The sequence below is a fragment of the Thermobia domestica genome, chromosome 9 (genome assembly GCF_964235325.1).
Source record: "Thermobia domestica chromosome 9, izTheDome1.hap1.1, whole genome shotgun sequence".
Classification (NCBI taxonomy): Eukaryota; Metazoa; Arthropoda; class Insecta; order Zygentoma; family Lepismatidae; genus Thermobia; species Thermobia domestica.
In genome coordinates this window covers 175,816,526-175,836,543 of record NC_137462.1, presented here as the reverse complement: position 1 = coordinate 175,836,543, position 20,018 = coordinate 175,816,526, and the positions used below count along the sequence as shown (strand labels likewise).

Below are 20,018 nucleotides of genomic sequence, written 5' to 3'. Positions count from 1 at the left end.
AATAAGGGTATTTTTAAGGGGATAAGGGGATAATATCGGTCATATTTGATCCTTTTTATGTATCGATCCTTCCCCCTCAATGAAGTTACGGCGCTGAATTTATATTTAAACGCCATCGGAAGTGTTACTCTTCATCTCAGCGATCCCAAAAACTATGGATTCGACACTAATATCGGCCATTTTCCATCACTTTATATATATATATATACACTTCCCCCAACTTGCGGTAATGAATTTGGATTTAAACAGGATCGAAAGTGTCACTGTTCATCTCAGCGACCCCGAAAATTATGGATTTGACCCTAGTAATATCGGCCATTTTCAATCATTTTTATACATCTTTTCCTCCCTAAAGTTGTGGACCTGAATTTGGATTTGAACTGCATCGAAAGTGTCACTGTTCATCTCAGCGGTCCCGGAAACTATGGATTCGACACTAATATCGGTCATTTTCAATATATATTCCCCTTCCTACCTCCAAGTTGCAACTTTAAAGTGAAATGATAAAAACTATCTTAGGCCCGACCCCCATCTATGTTGAAAATTTTGTTGAGATCGGTCTGGTGTTGCAAAAGTTGTTAAATTACAAATATAGTCACTTTCATTTTTATATAATTTGTCACACTACAAAACAGGTATTTGTTTACATACAAAATTTTGTGCATAGAGTTTATATAAAAGTATATAAGAGAATATTAAATAATAGTTGTTGTATGTTTTAGCGCTTGAGTATTAGTGAAATTTGCCTACTGCTGTGTCTTTTAAGAAGTAATTTGGTTAAAATTAACAAAATTTCAAAAGATCAATGAGCACATTAAGAACTCAGTTTCATTCAAAAGCCCTATTTGCTGCAACAGAAAAGCTTCATAATGTTATATGTATATACATCTGTTAAGGTCCTGTAATTAATGCACAACCACGAATAAACAACTAAAAAGCATATAAAGGAAATGCGTGCAGACTATTAATTTTTAACAATAGTTACAACAGTTTTATTTTCGATTGCTTCTTTTTTTTAAAAAATATTCGCAATATTGAAGTTTCTCAACTTACACTTTTACATATTTGTGAAAAAAAATATGTTCCATTACTAGTAAAATTAACCTAATACAAAGATATTTGTTATTTTCCCAATTTTTTCAATTTTTAAGGAAAGAAACCGAAAATAAAAAAGGTTTTTTACTAACGGGTTCAACATTTCCGGAAATTTTACAACACTAATAACAATACAAAAATACTTTAAAATACAAAGGAAAAGAAAAAAAGTTGAAACTACTTTATGGGCATTGCCCATATATAAAAATTCATTATAAATTTTTGTTACTATAATGAGTCTGTACAATATATTTAGTGTGTCTTATTAAAATGTTCATTTTCCTAAGGTAACAGTATGGAGGCTGTGATTGGTTCAGTCAGTATGTGGAAGCCAATCATTTAACGGGGTGGAAAGCTCTTCTCTTACGATAATTATTTGTATCGCATTAACTATAAACGAAACACGAAGACTTACTGGAAATGCAACGAGGGTTGTAAAGCCACTCTAGTGTTACTTGAAGATGAAGTGGAATCTGTGTCTAGTATGCATAATCATGAACCTCAAACTGCACATATCGAAGCGAGGACAGTAATGGACAAGATGAAGAAAAGGTCTGCTGAGGAACCAATAACACCTATCACAAAAATATATAGGTATGTTCTGATATTTTTATATATTAATTGTATGAAAAATGGAATAATTGCAGTGCACATTCTATTCATGAGTGTCGTTAGACGGGGACGGGTGGGACATGTCCCACCAATAATTTTCTGTCACGTCTAAAAGTGTCAACTGATGGTATTTTACCGGTAGGGCCAGATATTACTGCTGGTTTTGACGATCTTTCTCAAAAACGACTCAGGCGATTTTGTCCATATTTCATAAACTATTATTTAATAAATTACTCTAACATATGGCATAAGTTACTCACATTGAAAATATACTCCCTAAGGGGTTTGTTTACTTCCGGACTAAATTTTCTTCAAATGAAGTTACCCACAAATACATCATTTTATTCTTATTTCTCAAATAAATGTTTAATATATCCAGCCTAACACGATTTACTTTAAGAAATTGTAGCGAGAAAATTTAGTGTTGTGTTCCGTACCCTTTAATTTCAGACCATATCGTTTTCTTAGAGTGTTGCTTTTCCTCGTATTATCATCAAATATTTTGAACGTCTTTTTCTATTTGGGGGGTCTAGGAGAGATATCACCCAACCCTTTTGGGTTCACCCCTATGCACTTGCTTTTGCATGCTTATGAATTACTTTCTTTTTACTGCAAGAGTTACAACAAATAATTAAATTTCTTCTATCAAATTGAATCGAATCAAACCATAGTGTGCGATTAAAAAAACAACAAAAAACTTGTGCATGTGAAATGAAGCATCTAATATTTAAAAGCAGACAAAGCAAGTGGTTCTATTTAACGTATGCAAATCGCTTCTTAATTTATATTATACAAATGATTGTATTTTATCTGATTTATTTATTTATTAACTTGGCGTTACAGAGAAGAACTTGCTCAGGGAAATTTGGACATAGATACTGCTGCTGTTTTCCCAACTTTTGATGGTGTAAAGACTGCTCTATACAACATGAGTGCTTCAGCTCGTCCAGCATTGCCGCAAACAATGAGCGAAGTAGATTTAGAAGGAGTTTGGAGCAAGACTGTGGATGGAAGGCAATTTCTAATGGTTGATGAGGGATTTGGACACAATCGTATTTTGGTAAGCATTCAACTGAAATACAAGAGCTTGAAGAAGTAATATGTGTTGGAGAGATATTACATTATTGCTAACTTGTTCACAATGGGGTACTTTTTCTGAGGTATGCGACATTTAAAATTTAAAGAACAACCTTCAGTATAATTTTAAGCTTTAATCAAATTACAGCATTGTTTTTTTTTTAATTCAGAGACTAATTCAACAAGAAAAATAATTTGTAAAATGTTGCAGCCATTTGAATGTTTCTTTTTTAATTTAAGTTTATCTTCTAATGTTGTCATACGGGGAAATTCCCATCACATATTTTTATTTTTTATGTATGATCGCACACTCTCGAACCAATGAATATTTTATATTGTTTAGACCATACTATAAGACAAGTAAGTCTATATATAATTTTCTTTCTTTTCTTTCTTTCTATTCTGAAAAACTCAGACTCAGTTTTCAAGGAACTGCACTGTTTTCACATTGGGGATTAAGTAACTCAAGTTATTATTATTATTATTATTATTATTATTATTATTATTATTATTATTATTATTATTATTATTATTATTATTATTATTATTATTATTATTATTATTATTATTATTATTAAGGTTTCAACCATTTGGAAATTATTTTAAAGAATATCAGTTTCTCTTATAACTGTGAATTACTATCCGTGACTTAGCTTTTTTTCAGTGTGATTTCACCCTCCCAGATAATGTATTTTGTTTTTCAGAACATACTATGACGCAAATAATGATTGTCGAAATTTCTGTTGGTATTGGATTTTACTGTCGCTTTGGTATCTTCGATTTTAACAATTATTATTGGCACCATAGTTATCTACAAAAAAATTTAAAAGTTCGTTATTCAGGGAGTGAATCATCAGCCTGAAAAAGATCAGTAAGTTACGGATAGTCTTCCATAGAACAGTTTCCAAACGACTGAAACATTAAAAAAAAAAGTAGTTGAGTTACAGAACGTCCAATATGAAAAGAGTGTAGTTTCTTGAAATATCAAATTTTGATTTTTAGACGGATAGGACCATTTTAGCACTCCAGTGAACTACTGAACTGAAATAAAAATGGCGCCATCTTGAATTTCGAATATTATCTACATCATCAAGTGATCTACTAAACGGCCAGGAATACATAAATAAGCGTGTATAGATGCTGAGGAATCAATTAAAAAAAAAACGTATTTGAACAGTTAACTCCATGGGCCTCATTAAAAAGTGTGCTTTGTTTCTCAATTTTCTTCATACAATGTGGCAAAAAGAAAGAAGGAAAATGACATCTTGAATTCTTAATATTAGCTATTTGACTCAGAGTGGTGTAAACGGCATAAAAATTCATTGGTTTGGGAGTGTGCAATCATATCTAAAAAATTATGTAGGTGATGGGGAAATCTCCCATAAAACAGGATTAGAAGATTGAATTTAAATCAATAATACTCAAATGGCTGCAACATTTTTAAAATATTTTTCTTGTTGAGTTACAGGACCCCTGATAAGAAAATGCTATAATTTGATACTTAAAAGTTGATTTTCGCAATTGGGGTGCTTTGCCATAAGTCAATACTCTTTAATGATTTTTGTAAAACTTGTGAATACTGTTTCAGAAGTTATCAGCAACTACTGCAAGTGTGGTGGCAAACAAAACATTGTTTAAATATTTAAAATAATTTAGATGCTGTTTATTTGATTATGAAAAGTTTATTATATTTCATTGGTAGGAAGGCTCTTAACTGTTTGAGTACTGAATTACATTATCTTACGTGATATTAAGAGAATTGTAGTAAGTTGAATGCCTTGTTTGCATTGCAGGTGTTTGGTACAGTGGAGAAGAACCTTGAGATGCTGTGTCTCTGTGATAAAATAACAATGGACGGGACATTCAAGATCGTTCCTAGGCTATTTTCTCAACTGTATACTTTACATGGAAAGCATCTTGGACAGTCGTTCCCGCTTATATTCTGTTTGCTTCCCAGTAAAGAAGAGGCTGTTTATGTTAGACTATTGCAATTCCTGAAGGAACAAGCTCAGAAGAATGTTTTACAGCTAAAGCCAGATGAAATAGCGATAGAGTTCGAAAGAGCTGCAATTAGTGCAGCAACTCGTGTGTTTTCCAATGCAACCATCAGAGGCTGTATCTTCCATTTTGCTCAAGCTTTGTGGAGGAAAGTACAAACTTTGGGTTTATCGACCGTGTATCGGGAGAATTCTGAGCTGAAGAAATGGATTCGAAAAGCAGCAGCGTTACCACTAGTGTCAATTTCTCAGTTAGGCGTTGTGTTTCTGCAACTACAAGAGGATGCTATGAACCTTCCAAAGAAACAAGAGTTTCTCGATTACCTGGTGGACACTTGGTTAGATGATAATAATGATCTCTTCCCGCCGTAAGTGCAAGTATTTAAGTTCTTCTAGTTGATTTTAATTAGATTTTAGTTATTTTGCCACCTATTGTTCATTTGAATTGTATATGAAGAAGTAGTTATATGGTTTTTGATTATATTTATGGTTATACTTAATTGTTATTTGCTGAATCTTTAGATTTTCGTACGGAGTATAACACGCTTGAATAACACTTTAGGAATTTCTTGATCTACCAATTGATTTTTGGTGCAGAGTAGAATAAAACAGGACTTTATTATTTTCATTCATTCATTCATTTTATTGTATTTCCCTATTTATGTCCGTTTTTATTTTTGCAGCATATTATGGAACCACTTCGATAATGACGAGGAACGGACAACAAACCATGCAGAAGGATGGCACTCCAAGCTGCAGAGAGCTGCGTCAAGGGACCATTTCGACATATTTTCTTTTGTAAATCTTCTGAAACAAGAACAACGTGAAAATGAGTCGCAAATGCGTCTACTTGAAGTTGGGAATGTTGCGAAGAAGAAGCTTAAATGGAAGCGTTTGAATAGGAAGATTCAAGTATTAAAGACAAGACTACAAGAAGGTGAAATTGATACCATATCATATGTAAATGCAATCTCACATTATGTTCATTTAGATCATAAGCTTTCAGGTGTTTGGACATCTGCGATAATAATGTGCAGTGTAAATTAGATTTATTTATATATGTTATTCTGAAAATATACTGAGTATCTTCTAGTTTGCGTTTCTTCGTTTGTAGAAATTCCCAATGTGAGCAGAAAATTCCCCTTTGAGAAATTTTGATTCGTGTTGCATCATACATTAAGGCGAAACAGGAATTCCTGTTTCGCCTTAAGATAAGATGCTTATCAACATGTTTTCTAATATGGCTTAAGGATGTAAGGCGAAACAGGAAAAGGCGAAACAGGGAGGAATCATAAGAACAAGGTGAAACTGAAAAATAAAGTGAGGATGCAGCGTTATAGGCAAGTTAAAAGATTAACTCTTTTCCTCTCACGTCCCTTTTGCGAAACTCATTCCGCATTGTTTCGTTGTTGGCCATTTAAAAGAGGAAATCACTCTAAAACGTAAAGAAGAACAAGGTAATTTAAGTTAGATTGGTTCAAGGAAAACAAAAAGAGTGTCAGTGTACAGAATGATATATTCACCAAGTGATGAGAGCGACATTAATTCAGAATACAACTTTGAAGACGATGTTCATAATAATATTCCAACCCTTCAACTGTCGGGCTCAGAATGGACAATATTAGGGCACGTGTATTTCTCCTAGTGAAATTTGATTGTGGTTCTTCCAGAAATAGGATTAAATATCGGTATGTATGTGTGTCTGAAAGTGATGTAGAAGAAGATGGGGACATTAAAGTAACAAATCTGAAATTCATGGACAACAGTTGTACAAAGTTTTGTTTTGATGAAAAGAACAGATTTTATGTCTCATTCGATCAAGTTTTAAATATACTTCAAGCACCTAATTTTCTGATCAAGTGTGAAAGAATATAGTAAAAAGTTGCGAATCCATTTGCCCCCTACAAGACTGTGAAACCAACTTAGATACCTACCTTTCTAATGAAAAGAAAAAAAATGTGCGATTTATCATGATAATTTGTTTTTAAGTCTCGTGGTAAGTGTTTCTATGTAACTTAATGTAAACTTTTTTGGTAGTTATGTTTAGTTATGTTTAATTATATTTGATGTAGTTTCTCTCAGAAAATTCATGTTTCTTTGAGTTAATATAAAAGTTTATTCTTCATTGTTTAATCTCAATAACAATAAACACGTATTGAAATCTTAATAACTTAATTTTATTTATTTCCTTGGATAAATCTGTAAATGTCCCGTGCGTAACGTTACGCACGGGACAACATTTCTATATCTCATAAAATACATGAGGAGGATAATAAACAAATTTAATAAGTACCACTAACAGGCTAATAATAATTCTACTTTGGAGCAAAAGTTTCAATACTTTATCTTCTACAATTACAAAGGAAACACGAAAAATACTGTACATGTTTTCCGTTACGCACGGGACAGCGAAACATGACATGAGAAAACTACGATTTTTGCCTACCATAATAAAACATTAATTAAAACAAAATTGTCAAATTTTTGCCAAATGTCCACTTCATATTTTTTGCTATTGTTCATATAATTACAGATTTAGAATTTAGTTTGAAAATTATTTGAAAATTGGGATATGTGAACAGTATTGAGCATGGTGTAGAACTGATAAAGTTTATGTGGTCAAAACCTAGTAAATATATTTTACAAAAAGATTTTAAATGTCTCAGTATATAGTTACACTATTTCTTAATAGAAAAACATAAACATCATAGTTTCAAATTAGTTTTGAAAATTTACTGACAATGGACCACTTGCCAGAGAATCGCCCTTATACATGTGTGTATATAGCAAATACCGTAACCAAATACGTTTTCATAGTGAAGTTACACTAACAAGTTACCACCTTACTTCGTCCTCCACCCTCCTCCCGTGTATTATGCGTTTTACTAAAAATTGGAAATAACTTTATTGTGACCTCGATTCTATATGAAATACTTATTATTCATTTTCATTTTGTCATCAATTATTAACTGATCATTGTGTTCGTTCTTTGTTTAGTATAGAGTGGGAAGGAAAAATAAGTTAGTTGCACTATACAAATAAATAAAAGTATATTTTTTTACTATATATACATAAAAAAGAACTCACCTATATTCTCAGCATGAACCCTTGAGCCTGTTCGGTGTTCCATAGTTTACGAACTTGTTGCATCCAATGAAGCTTGCCTTCTTCCCTGTTATTGGATGTAATAGGATTTGATGGATGACAACGGTTGATGCAGGGTTAGTGACACGTAGCTATCGACAGTGCAGTATTAGGTGTGTCACGAACAACCTCTCTTTTCTTTTTTTTTAATAAAAAGAGTTCAGAAGAAAAAGAAGAGAAAAAAGGTCACCTTCAAAGTTATTTACTTTAGCTACAAGTCTTTCAAACAGATCAAGTTCTCTGATACGTATTTTCCCCTTATATGTATTTATATATTTTATACGCCTCAAGGGAAAGGTTTTGAAAATATTGCTATTATTTTACTATTGATTCCACTATTCATCTATGATTTGTCTATTTTATGTTTGTCATTCATAGTTTAACATCCTTCGTTTATTCCCTATATGGTAGAGCTCCTCCGTGGCTAAGCGATTAGCGTACGCGCCTTTGACGTGGGAGACCCGGGTTCGATTCCCGGCGGGAGCTCATGTGGTTCGGATTCCACGTTAATCAGTAGGTCCACGTCTCATATAGCCTCGCTGCTGAACGGGACGTTAAACTCAAACTCAACTCAACTCCCTATATGGTAAAAAAAAAAAAAAAAGGAAAATTGATAAACACAAATGAATAACGATAATAAAATTTTTACAAAGCAATAAATTTTGGTACAATTGTCAATATCCCTTACGAAACTAACCATACTGAACTAGATGCGATTAAGAAAGAGTATTGCCTGACAGGCGTAACGATGTGGTGCGTTGAAGGCGCTGTTGTCAAAGCCTCTTAAACAATAGAGACAGCAGCTCTCGCGATAAACGTAAAACATTTAGTAAGTCATAATTCTATTATTGTAACAATATGACAAGAGTATTTATTTTGTATGATCCCCGAATTACAAAAATAATAGTACTTGGAAGGAACACTTTAATGAAGTTTTAACATTCAATTATTAGCGTTAAATGTTCAACAGCGCGATTTAGTTACCTTGGTTGTCCAGAAACAGCGTGAAAGAATACTGCAATGATTGGTGAACAACCTTCGAATTCGTTTCGTTTACAACACGTTTGCCAGACTCGAGCTAGGTGGCTACTCTATCTCAACCGCCATGCTCCATTTGTGGAATCAGTAAACGATATACAGGGTTAGTCGAAGAAGTAATGAGACTGGCCGCCGCACAGCGCTCCAGTCGCCACCAGAGCGCTCTCAATGGGTGGTATCGGTAGTGGGGGTCTTACCTAAGCATCGCACCGCGCGGCAGTCGCTTCTGAGCACTGAGAGAATGAGGATCGATCGTTGCGCAAAGTTTTTATTATTATTATTATTATTTTGGTCACGGGATAAAAAGCAAAAAATGGAGCGGGCGATAGAGCAGCGATATGCTATCATGTTCTGCGTTCGATTGGGCAAAACTGCTTCAGAGACTCTTGTCTTGATTCAGCAGGCCTACGGAGACAATGCCATGTCGAAAGTCCAGGTTTTTCGCTGGCATAAGGACTTCGAAGACCTGTTCGGGAGAGTAATGTTCCCGGAAGTATCTTTTTTTCGCGCACTACTCTAGTCAGCTGTTTTACGTGCTATCCTAGACAGCTGTTTTAAGTGTTACATAATTTATATCATGGAATACAAGGAGAACCAAACGAGCCCTGAGGGGCTTCTAACCCGTTCCTACTACTAGCACAAAAGTAAGTAAATCACTTTTTTGAGTATTATTTTCGTCTTATTTTAATTTTAAAAAGTTATAAAAATGTAAAAAAAAAAAAAATCCTTGGGCCGGGTTTGAACTCACGCCAAAAACGATATGCGTTAGTAGCATATAGTGCTAACCCACTCGGGCACGAAGACCGACAGCAGCAATTGTTTGATTTTTGCTATTTGAATAAAGTGTCGCAAGAAATGGGTAACGCCAACCAATCAGAACTGTTTTCCGTTCCTACTTCCGAGAGCATTACTCTTCTGAGGTAGTCCTCTTTGAAGACGGGCAGGAGACAGTTGAGGTCAAAGATCGATCTGGACGCCCTTCGACGAGTTCTGCCAATTAAATAAAACGTGTCAAAGATGAAAGAACTCTTGAACTCTGACCGTCGGTTAAGTCTGCGTTTAATAGCGGAAGAATTTAACATGTACAAGTCAACAGTACACAACATTGTAACCGAGAGCTTGAACATGAGAAAAGCTTGCAAAATTGGTATCAAAAGTGTTGAGTGATGAACAAAAACAATGCCGAGTTGATGAGTGCCTTAAAATGGAGGCTGTGGAAGCTAAAACAGACTTTTTCCTGTACCCCAAAGTGAAAACCGCCCTAAAAGGTCACCGTTTTGATAATTTTGCCGCCATCCAGAAGGCCGTAACCAAAGCTTTAAAAGGCATTTCGGAAGCTGGCTTCCAGGGAGCGTATGAATCATGGAAATCGCGCTGGCAGCAGTGCATCGACGCCCAAGGGGACTATTTTGAAGAATTTTGAGGAGGTTAAAATCGGATAAACAAATTCCTGTTTATAGACTCAGTCTCATTACTTTTTGGACAAATCCTGTTAAGGGAGACAAGGAGGAAGAAAGAAAAAAGAGGAAAAAGGAGGAAAATTTCTCTCTCTGTGGCCTTTTTCCTTTTTGGGGAAGAAAAGGGGTGGGAACAGAAAAGAATACTGTATAATTATATATCGCTAATTGTGAGAATGAATGAAATGGTAGAATGTAAAAAGTGAGATGAAACGGGAGAACACAGAGAAAACTCATGCACAATGTGTTTGTCCACCACAAAGCCCACTTGGCGAAGCTGGGATCTAACAAGGGAGCTCTCGCGCCAGAAGTGAATGTTGAACCACCGCGGCCCCCCCCCCCCCCGTATATATATACAATATGGCGCTAAATTCGTTGTACAAAAGCAGAGGAGTGATTCCTGAGAGTAAAACAAACAAAAAAGTTCCAATAAACATAGGGCGAAAACCCCATCGCTATAGGCTACCGAAAACATGAAAAAATGAATTCTAAAGGTTCATAGCTCCAAAACTATGGGATCTACTGTAGTTGGGTCAAGAATTCACTTAGAAACTATTATGTGCTCTATCCAAAAATACATATTTTAGAATCCTAAGGTACTCACGCAACAATTTTTATGGAGAAAGTTGGAGAGTACTTTATATCATAGGCCCGTAGTCAAACTCCCTCTCTAAAAATTGTTGTGGAAGCACCTCAGGATTCTGAAACACGCATTTTTGGATAGGGCACATACTAGTTCCTAAGTGAAGTATTGATCCGACCAAGGTAGGTCCCATAGTTTGGGAGCTATGAACCTTTAATATTCATTTTTCATTATTTCGACAGCCTATAACACGTAAACGATGGGGTTTTGGCCCTATGTTTATTAGAACCTTTTTTGTTTGTTTTACTCAGGAATCACTCCTCTGCTTTTGTACAACGAATTTAGCGCCATATTGTATATACACAGAGGGTTGATTAACTCGTGTGTCAATTTCATATGTTCACTGTGCAAAATTGATAGGAGATAAAGCCATGCAATTTGGTGTAACTTTAGACGAAAGACATAAGTTTTGTTTCGCCATAGAAGCATGCCACTTGTACTAAAGATTGAAGAGATATAGGGTCAAAGGTCAAATTTCGATTTTTTCCTTATCGGCTGCAATGGTAAATTCTGAAAGAGCCTGATAAAACGTAAATCGAAGTGATAACAAAGAAAAAGCTGTATGGTATGATTCTACGTCGCACGCCGACAAAATATGCGTCAATCAAGTATCAGGGTCAGAGTTCACGGTCAGACCAAGGCCACAGGTCACCTTGAAAACCCATTCGAATACACTGAAAACAATGCATTGTCCGTATCAAATCATGTTAAACATCAAAATGAAGCAGCGAAACAAGCAAGAAACACTCAATAGTAGTACGAGCTCAAAGGTCACAGGCAAATACAAGGTCAAAGGTCAACCACAAAAATTAAATAGTCGCTGGGAAAACAGCAGCGACTGTTCGACAATGCAGCATTTCTTCCTTCATTTGCTGCATGAAATATTCCTGCATTTAGCTTTGGATACGTGGTAACTATTCACCAGAGTAAATGAAAGTTGTACTAGTAATAATGATAATAATAATAAAAAACACTGAAACAGGCTATTAACCAACGAAGGAGCCTCAGTCTGTGAGAGCCTTCGAACGAAACACAACTAATGAAACAAGTAGTTGGTAGCAGTTATACATAAAAGCTATGCCAAGTAATTATAACATCTATGCCAACTATCGCAAAATACTGTAAAACAAAATTTGCATTGCGTTGACACAAAAGGCTACGAAACGAGGCTCAAGGTGTCCGAGATAATTCCCAGCGACTCCCAAAATGTGCAGTTATTACTCTTATAACTTCCGTTTATTCTTTTCTCACGCCAAAGAAACCGATTTCTCTAGAGGCAACTGGTGTTACATGACAACCTGTTCGTACACTATGGGTGGAGGTGAAGCAAAGGAGAATGCGCTCATAACTACACGATTCTTGCTGCAGTAACTAGAGAAGTGGTTACTGCTGCGTTGTCAAACCGAACACCTCGGAAGCGAGACAGACTGCATTCAAAAAAGTTATGATGTTTCTAAATACGTACAGTTTTCAGAAACTTGTATCATTGAAAGAAGATACTAAAGTATAAAATGATCAATATAAATTAATTTTTATTATAATATTTTTATTTTGTAATATTCTAGGGCTACCGCCGGTAGGCCCGGTAGCCCACAAAATACGCCACTGACTGTATGTAAAGTAAGTTGAAACAATTGTATTTTCATTTTCATTAAATATTTCCAAGATTAATTTGTATGCGTGATATTTTTAAAATGATTTTTTGACCTGTAAATTTGTTACTTTTTTGTCGGTCTGTATTTTGGTAGAAAGCTAATATGTCTAGAAAGACGTGGTTACTCCCCCTTCCCCCCACATACTCTGGATGTGTCCCTGATTTTTACCTTGCAATTTTTCATATACAACTTGTTTAATTAACAACAATAATTACACGACTTATGTGGCGATACTATTTCTTTATCTTTGCAGTGATGTGCACGACATTAAAAGCACACCATGCTCTCAAGATGCGGGAAAGAAGTGCATTTTACTCTGAATAATTTTCTGTATTTATCTTATTCATTAAATTGTTTAAGGTTATATTTTATTTTGTTACTTTCATTTAAAATCGAACTCACATATTTCAACTGAAGAAGTGAGCACCGTAACTTAGATTTTTCTGGGGGGAAGCATTAATACTTGGGGCCCCTAGAAAAAGTTGTTTTGGGCCCTCCCGCAAAATTCGGAAATAGTACAATTCTTTCCCTTTTTCTCTTACTCTTTGTAGGCCCTCCCGCACGCCTCTGGGCCCGTTCCATATATGGCAAATTAATTAAGGGGACAATATTGACAAATCTGAAAGCCATACGAATAAATATTGTTTCTAGGGCTCCTAATAGTAGACATTTTTACGATCCCAGCTCGCGCCGTGTGAACTTTGTGGTAAACAAACACCGTGCTCGTGGGTTTTCTCGAGGTTCTCCCGTTTCCTTCCACTTTCTTCATTCCACCATTTCTCTCATTTCTCATTATCATCGTCTCCTTTAGCCTAACCGGAATAACTGTGGGACGTTAAACTTGAAGTTTCATTTCATTTTTCTTTTTTTTTCTTTCTTTCTTTTTCATTTTTTGTTTCAGCAATGTAACATCGCTGTGTCTGATGAAGACGATGTAGTTTAAGTAGTTTTTTTTTTTTTTTTAAGTAGAAAAGTAAATTGAGTAAGACATTAGAAAAGAATATTTTATTAGAGACATGATGAGGGTTTTATGTTCTTATATCCTTATGCAACATAAAGATTATGAAGGCAAGGATATACTAAACGTGAGCTTCGAACCACAAGTGAGTCTTGAATTCGGTTCATTTGGCGGAAGTACAAATCACCAACCCTCACAGATAGAGCATTCCCCACCATACTATTACGCCTCCAAAAGAGCTGGTTTACAGGACTATGCTACCGGCCCTGGATTGGCAATGTGAGTTACAATTACTACGAGATACGCGTTGTGGTTCAGTGGTAGAGTGCTCACCTCTCGTTAAAGAGTCTCTGGTTCGATCCCAGGGTATGTGACCTTATATCAGATAACATCGTGCCCATGGATTTTCTTGGGGGTTCTTCTGCTCCATCCCACATTCTCATGCCATTGGTACTTTTGATGATCGCTCACTATCGTCAATTATCCCTCTCTTTTAACCTGAAGGGCATAAACATGGAATGTAAAACTTTTTAAAATTTCATTTTTTATTGTTTGCACAAAATTTGATCTTCCTCGTAAATGAAATGAAATGAAATCTTTGTTTTATGTCCCACCATATGCCGGTTAGACTGAAGGAGACGGCAATGATGAGGAATGAATAAAGTGGGAGGAAACGGGAGGACCCCAAGAAAATCCACGAACACGCTGTTTGTTTACCACAAAGCCCACTTGGTGGGAGCTAGGATCGAACCAGAAACCACACGCACCAGAGATGAACGCTCTACCACTGTCTCCTTGAGCTTCCTCGTGTCAATATGGTTAGCATGGGTCTTTTGTACGGAAGACCCTAGTTCAATTACTTATGCGGCGTGAACTTATGAGGTTCGAACTTGACATTAGGCTGTAGATTCATGTTTCATCTAAACAGAACAGTAAACTCCAAATAATCTCACAATCGAAAAATAAGATAATGTTAGGAAAATGCTTCTTCAATCGCATTAGCCACACAAAGCTTCAGAAGTAGGAGCGCACACTGAAGCAATAAGCTTTATGTTTTGTTTATTCGAATCACAGAATCCATTAATCAACACGAAGGCGAGGCGACACTTCTCGATTACAATGTTGTTTTATTATTGACACGGGAGTAGGATGTAGTAACATGACACATTGGAATTTATTAAAAATGGTTTGCTGTTCAATACCGTTTCTCCTGAAACAAGACCCATAATGCAATTAGTGCTCTCAAAACTGTTTAATGTAAATTTCAACTGTATGACACATACTCGAGTAATAAAATTTATAGCTGTGCTGAAGTTATGAGAGACTGGAATTAAAGTGACATATACTATAATGATTAATTACATGTCGTTTTTTGTTATGTATCGGAATAAAGGATTGTGATTCTGACGGTGAGTTTAAAGGTGTGCGAATCATTTATAAATAACAACACATATCCCGTGCTTTTAGGAATGTGTTTTCTACGGCGACCAATATTCATAATCCAGTTAGTTCAAGAAGTAGAGGTGATCAAATACTGAAACTTGGCACAAAGACAAATTAAGTCAATATCAGAGGCCAATCTGTCCATTTTCTTTTAATCATTTTTTTTCTAATTCGTTGTTCTGACAATGAGCTCTTGACTTCATGCCTGAACAGGTTTGTCAACAATGAATCTTTTTTTCTTACTAAGGATGTGCAAAACCGGTTTTTATTAAAACCCGAACCGTTTCTAGAAAACCGAAAAACCGACATTTTGGTTTTATCCAAAACTTTTTTTTTTGTATTCACCGAAACCAGTTTCGGTTTTCCACTGAAATAGCTTTCTCCAAAGATTTTTTTAAAAAACTGAAACCAGTGTCAGTTTCGCCGAAGCTAGTATCTGTTCATGTTCTTGCAATACTCAATTCCAAACAAGCAGAAAGATTTTGGTAAAAAAAAAAAAAAAAAAAAAACGAACTGGTTTGTTTTTGAAAGTTTTTAAAACCGGTTTCATATTTCTTAAAACTGAAAAACAAGTTCCTATCTAATTGTTGATAGGTTTCGCCTTTGAGTAAAGTTTTTAACATTCATCTTTTCAGATAACTGGAAGTATCAGGAAACTTAGATTGGTCAACACTTTTCGAACAGAACTGAAAGGTATGTACAAAATCTTCATACGTTGGTGAAAATTTCCCTGAAAAATTAGAAGCAAAATTTAGCAAGTACAAGAGACAAAACAAGCAAATACAAAACAAGAGACTTGTTTTTTGCTGTAAAATGCTGGAATCTAGGGAAGTAGTCGCGTTGAGTTGAGAACTAATTTTTTGACCCTGTTTTCCTTTTGCCTTCCATTGAGAAGAATTGATAAGTATCAATTTTCTAGTCCCAGTATCAATTTTGACTAGTGATGGCATTGGAGGGGGGAGAAGGTAAGCGTCCCTCGTGGTACTGTCCGTTCCCACGACTGCTCCTTCAGACATGTTGTTTTGTCATGTAGGTCTAGTAATATAAAACTTTTCAATAAACAAAAACATAGTTGTCCTCCAAATCCCTCCCCTCCCAGCGCAGAAATTAAAGCTGGTATCGTTGCTGATTATAACCTGGGCAATGCCGGTTCGAAGATTTTTGTCCTGGTGTCCTGCTCCTTTACATTTTGGCCTGATTTTCTGTTGTAACAATTATTCATCTTTCTTGTGTGAATTGTTGTGTGTCTTATTCTGATTGCAATATCATAAAATATTATTTTGAAAATTTAATTTTTACATTAACAGCTACAGCGGCGCAAATCTGTCTTCAACATTGTGGGATGGGGTGAGACCGTTCCCAAAATATATATACACGGTGTTAATGAACTAAACCGACAAACTGTAAGATGTAATTCTTCACACCAAAATAAGAGAAAAAGTTCATATGGACCTGTGGGGAAAAGTGTATAGTTTCAGAGCTAGGGCTGTCCAAAATCGCGAAAAGTCCAAATTTCAACAGGCCCTATTTCGATTTTCAGAAACTGTGGATGGTGGTCCTTATCAGTGTAAAGGAAGTCATGCATACGCAATTCAAAAATGCATATTTCATTAATGTTCAATGGGTGTACAGAGTTTTCCCTGCAGGCTGAAATTCCCAGACATGCCATCAACCGAATTTTGAGATATGCTCTGACTTTAAGATTGGTCCAAAGTAGGCAAATGATATGTCTTGATAGCAGTGAACACGGAATTCTTTAACGCAATGTCGAAAATGTTAAGTATCGTCAGCAGCGCGATCTCTTGTACTCGGGAAAACGTATGCTGCGATGTTTTCTTTCACGCTTGTAAGTAGAGAAAACGTGAAATATACCGTGACTAAATACATCGCATCACACGTTATTCTGAACACAAAAAAGCATGGAACTGCCGGTTCCTATAACTTCCGACTTCCCTCCGAAGCACTGGGTTTCGATTGTTGTCAAGGCTTATCTCCTACCTACTTTGGACCCTCCTTGAAATCAGTGTATATCTGAAAACTTTATTGAGAGCATATCTGAGAATTACACCCTGTAGGAAATACAATTTACACCTACTGACAATTGATGAAATATGCACTTTTGGATTGTGTATGCGTGCCTTCCTTTACGCTGATAAGGACCGCCACCCAAAGTTCCTGGAATTCGAAATAGGACCTGTTGAAACTTGGGTTTTTCGCGATTTTGGACAGCCCTAGCTCTGAGACTACGCACTTTTCGTCATAGGTCCATAAGAACTTTTTCTCTTATTTTGATGCGAGGAATCACCTCTTAGAGTTTGTCGGTTGTAGTTCATTAGCCGGTTTATATTTTTTTGCGATGTCCAAAATATTTATGAAGTTGAAAAACAATGTTGTGAATCAGAGGAGCAGAGTTGCTTTCAACGTTGGGAGGCAGGCAGAGTTGAGACTTATTCTGGGGGACATCAATTTCATCTTACTTTCCTTTGTGGCAATCGGACAAAAGTAATCAAATTTCTCCCCCAAAATCAAATTTCAAATCGGATTATGAGGGGGGACAGTCCCCCTCAGTTCCAAGATTAAAAGAGACATGTTCCTCTCATCCCCCGGGATCGGCACCAGTGAACAGCTACAATAGGTAATCTTAATTTTTAGTACAATTGAATATTGGTAGACGGCACCTCGTTATGGCATATAGTTCATATATAATCTTCAGATCTAAGATGCATGTAACTTTCGTACCCATCATTACCGATACATTTAACAAGAATGAAATAAATGTTCTTTTTAGCTCTTTCTACCGTTGGAAGGAGATTTTTATTTCTGAAAATTTAGTCCCAAGTGGTAAAATCAAAACAGAGTGTGGGCATCCCCAATGGCATCGTCTGCTCCACGGCTGACCTCCCCCCATACCTGGTCCGTAGTCAGGATTATTTAACTGGGCGCACATTTTTGGCCTACTAAAAATTATTCTCATGATATCTAATTTTGCTTCTTGCATAGCTGTTTTCGAAATCCAATTTAAATTTCAATTCCATTTTCGAAAGCGAAGGACATTATTATGTAGGGTAGAGTGGGGACAATTGGAACAATTTTTCGTTCCGATTTTTTGCAACTGACAATTTTGCTTCAATTGAGAAACCAAAGATGACATATTAAAGAGTGATCCTTCGCCTATATTCCACATTTTTTTAGGTCAATAAAAAATATTTTATTAAAGATATGTATAAGTTTCTTCGACAGTGCAGATTGTCCCATTTGTATACATTGGCAGGTCAACTGGACATCTAGTGGGATCTACTGGGACAAATTAATATTTATCTAAATAATAAGTATTTGACATTACATTACATAGGCTACTTACACGTCATACCAATACCAGTTTTAAATATATGAGTGTGGAAACAAGAAACATCATACTTACTACCTATTTTAAGAGCAATTCTTAGTGATCAAAATTGTAAAAATTAACTTTAGGACTATCAGCAAAAATATGAAAAAAAGGTTCAGAATGCTTGTAACTTTTATTGTAAGTAGTAATAAGTAGTAAGTAGTAGTACCACGTACCCAAGTAGTAGTAAGTAGTAATAAGTAGTAAGTAGTAATAACTGCCATTATGTCTACAAAGCAGAATTTAGCCCTATTCTATTGCAAACTGAAGATATCCGACAAATCTACTGGGAATGTAACAAACTCGGAGAAGTGACCTACTGAGCTTGCCAATGGATGCGGAACTTGTGCGAAGATATCTGCTAATGATACAAATGCTGGTTCCTCCAATGTCTCTGCAAATCGGTAAGTTCCTAGTTTGCGTCTGTAAAACTTGACATTGTACCCCACCTGAAATGTGTATGTTATTTTTGCCACGTAATGCCACAGAGTATCTTTTTTTGTTCAGTGAACGCGCACAACATACAAACCAGGTTGAAGGTCAGACATGTCAGAATTGTCACTAAAAGTTGCCTCTTCATCTGAAAACTGTGTGTTGGATGATGTTTGCTCGTCACTCTCATCTTCAGAGGTGCTGTCGATCAATTGCGTGTCATCTGTCTTCTTCCTTTTGCTGAACAGGTTCTGCTTCAATTTCAAAGCACGAGCTTCCTTTCTACGTTGCAACTCCATTTTCTTTTTAATTCTTTCTGCGGCCTCTGCCTTCCTTTGTTGCTTCACTGGAGTATCCGTGAGAACAGAAGATGTCATCCTTTTCCGCTTCTGGGTGCTGCCTTTGGGTAGGGTCGTATGTGTTCAGGAGTAATGCTACAAATAGGAATAGGGTCAGGTATAGGACTATTTTGGGAACTACAACTGAAGGGCTCACCATCGGCATGAGTGGAAGTAGAAGGCAAGGTGAAGATATCCAAGGTTAGAGCTACGTTTTCATCGCTAGCTATGTCCTGATGGATTCTAACCTGGTTTCCAGACGCTGACGTTGAAGAAGAAGGTCCAGCCTCACTCTTGCCAACGGCCGGATCAGATCATCACGATCTATTACAGCTGCAGATAAAAGTCTGTATCTGTAAATGCGGACCTTAAAAATGGATGAATTCCAGGTTTTTGGAAATCCACTGCAGATATCTTCTGGAGTAAAAGCTCTCTGGAATGCCTTCTTAAGTAGCTCACCGACATCGAAAATATTGATGGGTTTTCCAGGATTTCTCTACACGCTTCATTATAATAGGTTTTGAATAAGCCAAATACAGAAATGTCGAGTGGTTGCATTCGATCACTGCAATAGGGTCGGAAGGACAACATGGTGATGCCATTAGTCTTGCAAAAGTCTATAGCTTCTATAGAAATGTGACTTTCTTGACTGTCCATGATAAGTAATTTAGGTTGCAGAGGATTCGGACGCACATGTTTCACGAAATGTTGAAGAACTTGGAGGAATATTGTGACATCTCC

The 20,018-nt window shown here is 36.1% G+C and overlaps 1 long non-coding RNA gene across 1 annotated transcript in view; it reads right to left on the bottom strand.

Annotated features, from left to right (window-relative positions):
• Nucleotides 1–8,006, bottom strand: part of LOC145694208 (uncharacterized) — a 263,832-nt gene extending 255,826 nt beyond the window's left edge. The window contains exon 1 of the long non-coding RNA XR_014132960.1: nt 7,869–8,006. This is a non-coding gene — a long non-coding RNA (uncharacterized LOC145694208). The remainder of the gene's footprint in view (nt 1–7,868) is intronic.
• Nucleotides 8,007–20,018: the final 12,012 nt, after the last annotated feature.